Here is a 5,096-nt window from a genome sequence, read left to right as displayed (position 1 = left end):
CAAAGAGACATTCTATGAATGCCTTCTAATTCTTTAACTGAAGAGAACCCAAAAATTTCTAAACTCCTTGGAAATTGATAATCTAAAATATTGGATCGATATTGTTTTCCGGGTTCAATGTCATTGTCCATGGAATTGTGCAGTCCCAAACTGATATCAGCATCTGCCAAATCACCGCTTATCGTACCTTTAGCAAGGAACTACGAAATTCTATGGATTACGACAAAACAGCCCGCAAAACAATATCGAATTGATATATGCCAGTGGTGTAAAACTGAAAACTACAAGATATTGTGGTGTGCTAATAAATGCCTATAGGTAATCCAAAATTCTTAGAAAACGATTCAAAAAACTTCACTTATTTTAGATGAAGCCAAAGCTAAAGAAACTATGGATTCCATTTCTTTCTCTTATTACAATGTGTGAAGGGTGAGAAACAAAATGGGGTTGTAAATACAGTGTAAACTCTATATAACGACACTTAAGGGACTGAACATTTTTCGGCGTTATAAAGAGTGGTCGTTCAATGGAGAGAAATAAAAGATATTATTTTACTATTCTATAATAATATGCATTTACCAATATAGTACACATTCGATTATATAAAAAGTATTTATTTAATAGTTTCGCTGCATCAAGTGCTTGTTTGATGCTTGCTGGAAGGACAGGATCGTCTTCTTCAATAACGTACACATCTGCAGTTCTTATCTATTTCGGCAACTTAGAAAGTACTGCTCAATGATTTATATATAATGCCGCATTGTTGTCGTTAAATAGAGTGAGCGTGACGCTATATAGAGTGTAATATTGTATAGAAAATAATGTAAACCAACCAAAGTCAAGCAATTTCGACGTTTTAAGGAGTTTGTCGTTAAATCGAGTGACGTTATAAAGAGTTTACACTGTATTTTGATATAAATTGATTGATGTTGATTTCACATCAATAAAATTATTTGCAACCCTATTTTGGCTCTGATTTTTCACACTAAACAAGCTATTTTGGCATCAGCGTCTTTTTTCCAAATAAAATTGATGACAAGGGCAAACAACAAAGCATATAGAAGAATTATTTGTTGCTGATAGAAAAACTATATATGGACCAATCTTCGCATTTCATAAAAATTAGATTAACCTTCATCTACCACCCCCTTATCAACATCCCCCTATAACACCACATTTCATTCATTTGTTAAAAACGATTCGACCCTCCATTAAATGGGTCAGACAAGTACATCCAGCCACAAATAACCTTGCGAGTATCATGGTTTTACCCAATTACAAAACAATCTACAACTAAAACTTAAAATTAAAAACGAATCATTTTCCAAAACGACCAGAAACACATTACACGTATGTAAGGATAAATAAGTCTCATTGTTTTAATAATTACGTAACTGCCTTTAAATAGTTCTGAACTAAAACTGCCGTAAGGTCATCATTATTGCAATCGTAAAAAGATACAAACATAGCCGACATTCCTATTTAAAGAAGTATTACAAAAAAATATTTTTGTAACACCTACACGTAAATGGTAGAGTCATCGTATTTGGTAGCTTTTGACACCTACCATACAGGTAGTGTTCTCCCTTTTAAGGAGGGCGAATGATGGTCACTCATACAAATAAACATCTAATAACAATTCGTTTGTTTGATGGATACCAAACTTCCGATTTGATAACACAATTTGACTCTCCACTCCGGTGGAAACATGACTATTGTCGAGTTATCATCATCATCATCATAAGGTCGTCAGTCCTAAGACTGGTTGGACACGTACCTCCACTCTTTCCTATCCTGAGCTAAACTTCGCATTTCCCTAAAACTAGAACAGCCCACATCCTTAACTATTTGCGAAGAGTAATCTACTCTAGGTCTGCCTCTACCCCTCCTAACTCCTGTTTCTGCCTCTAATATGTCTCGAGTACGACTTTATTAATGACAGTTTAAAATCATTTTCGTTTAAACTTTTCGAAAAGTTGAAGGTTTTGGAACATTTTAACCGACATTATTAAGCTGCCTTTTTGAAGTTTAAGTTGGTCATTCGTCAACCCAATTCCGCGAGGTTACAAAAGCAACAGCAATGGAACTATTATTGCGGGTCCAATAAGGTGGACGGACATACATACGTCGACAAAGATGTAGGTACGCATGTATTCACATGTAAAACATACACGCACTTGTACAATTTAATTAGTATTAACCGCGATTGACGATGTTTCGTCACCGGGACTTTCTATAAACAAGAAGACGCATGTCATACTTGCCATCTAATGTATTCGTAACTCATTTTAAACCAATGCAAGTATTTTAAAACAGAAAATTTACCAAAACTTAAGACTGGTTGGACACCTACCTCCACTCTTTCCTATCCTGAGGTAAACTTCGCATTTCCCTAAAGCTAGAACAGCCCACACCTTTAACTATTTGCGAACACTAATCTAATCTAGGTCTACCTCTACCCCTCCTAACTCCCGTTTCTGCCTCTAATATGTCTCTGACTAGACCTTCTTGCCTGAAAAGGTGTCCTACCAACCTATCTCGCCTATTTTTTATTGACTTCCATAGAGTCCTCTGTTCTCCTATTCTTTCCAATACCACCTTTTCTACCTACGTTAATTTAAAGTTCGTATTGTATTACACTGAAGTTTCTTTGAGTAATTCTGCAAAATTGTGGAAAATTTCGATTACGGGATTGTTTTGGCCGTAGTTGAGAAGACCAAATGCATTTTTTCAAAGCGTATAATTGACCATTGTTTTTGTCATGTCTGCCGTGGAACGGGAAACTGAAGGAAAACAGTGCCAAGGAGTAGCAAAAACTAGTAAAATACACGCTATTTTACTGAATGGGAGGGTACTAAACAAGAGTGGAAACGGCCGTGTGCAAAAAGCGCGAAAAAACAGCGGTCACTTCAAAGATTGGCAGGAAAAATGTCAAAATTTCTTTCATACCAAAAGAAAACTATCATTACTGTTACGTCAGCAACACATAAAATACATACTACAAAATCAGAATGCATGAACACAAGAATTTCCTTCCGGTTTTCATTCACAGCTGCGATAAAGGAAACACAACCTAATATTACAATTGAATTGTGGTTTCAGTTAAAAAGAAAATCTTTTTTAGTTAAATACACAATTATAAGAAATAATTACGACAAAAATTTCTTGTAAGACGTCACAATCATTTTATCGAACAAGATTGATAAACAGAAAGCAAAAACAAAAAGATTTTCTGTTGCCATAAATTAGTCCGTTAAAAATTTCTTATAAATAATTCCAGTTGCTTATGTCTCACTGGATCAATCTTAAATAACATCATCTCCTTTATCTACATATCTACTTTTTGTACTTACCTCTAGATGCTCGCTGGGCACTGCCTTGAGTAGAGCAATGAAGGAATTTTTATCAACTGCTAACCATATTCCAACACCCAGAACTACCGATCCAGCCAGCTGGAACAAGGAAAAGATACGATATCATGAAATATATCGACTGTTATCCTAAAATTAATCGTTCAAAAATAGCACAAAAACCACAGTTAAGTGTGATTATTACAGCTGGTATTTATGCAATGATTCGTATCGATTTAAAATTAGATTTGACAATTACTATTTTAGTTTTTTCTAAAGAAGTAGGATGTGGGATGTTCTAGCTCTAGGGAAATATGAAGATTAGCTCAGGGCAGGAAAATTGGAGAAACAATTGAATATAGTTTCTAAAAATTACTCATTTTTTTGTTTAAGAACATTAAACAATTGTTCCGATAATCATGTCAAAATTTTGCAATGCTATATTGTATATTATTGCATATCCTGTTAACATAAATAAATACGCTCAATAAGCAATAAATAATAAGTGCAAAATTTGCACTATTATTTCTAATTATAAGTTAGTCACTGTCTATTATTTTTTCTGATAAGGCTTGTACATATGTATGTTTTTGGACCATTTCTACATCGTACATACGACCAATAACAATAATAACAATCAATAAATTGAAGTTTGAGAAAAACAGTTGTTGGAACGTATGGAAACATAAAAAGTAAATGTGCAGCAATTATTAAACATCTGCAATAACAATAATCCAGCTGTTAACGCAATTTGTTGTTACATTTACCTGTGCAATTTGTTTACTGATGTGTAAGATTAGTTGACCAAAGAACGGAATGAAATGGCTTATTTTCACAAAAGTTAATAACAATTTAATTTATTAACACCAGGTCAGTGCGAAATGCGAAAATTCAATTTTCTCCATTCGCTTCGATAGTTTGTCTACAGTCAGTAGTACAAATCAATTTCATGATATACTGTAGACGTTTTTGAAGTCATAATTCGACGAGACGGATTCAAGGGACTGCAAATGAATTTGCAAAAGATGCACCTGTTCACAACCTAATGAACTGTTTACATACAGCTGCATCTTTTGTCTACCTGCAGTTAATTTCATGTGATTATATATTTGTGACTTGAAATCATTGATGCAGTATTGGGATCCGTCAAATGGAGGAGCCTAAAAACATGGCGCCGATTAGGGAAAATTTATCGTAGTTCCTATAGTGTACCGTGCAATTTCCAAGTTTCCAAATTACGATAAAATGATAAGTATTGACACAATATGTGATTGGGCTGACACAGAGCCTCGGAAAGGAATTTCGTTGAAGGTGAGCGTGTTTTTAATGCCAATCACATTATAAAATTCGGAAATAACAAATCCGGAAGCTAGCCTTCAAATTCCGTCAAGTTTACTGCCTACTTTTTACAAACTTCGGATTTAAAAAGTGAGGTGATTCTGGGCGATTTAAGCAATATCATATCAATGACTTGCACGTGCAAAGCCGATTTAAGAGAACGTTGCAAACACATTATTGCAACTTTGTTGTATTGCAGCAGGTAGGTTCTTAACCTCAAAATACTTATATCGTATCATTAGAATTATGTTAAATCAATTACAGAGGAATAAATAATTTCTCACTTTATAATTTTAGTATGATTCTAGTTTTAAATATTAAGGTTATGGCTGATGGTAAAAACTTGCTGAAATATAATCATGTGCATTAAAATGACGTGAACAAATTTTTATTCCGGAATTCACTTCT

The sequence above is a fragment of the Agrilus planipennis genome, unplaced genomic scaffold (assembly GCF_000699045.2).
Source record: "Agrilus planipennis isolate EAB-ADULT unplaced genomic scaffold, Apla_2.0 scaffold238, whole genome shotgun sequence".
Lineage (NCBI taxonomy): Eukaryota > Metazoa > Arthropoda > Insecta > Coleoptera > Buprestidae > Agrilus > Agrilus planipennis.
Note: the sequence above shows the minus strand (reverse complement) of the source record.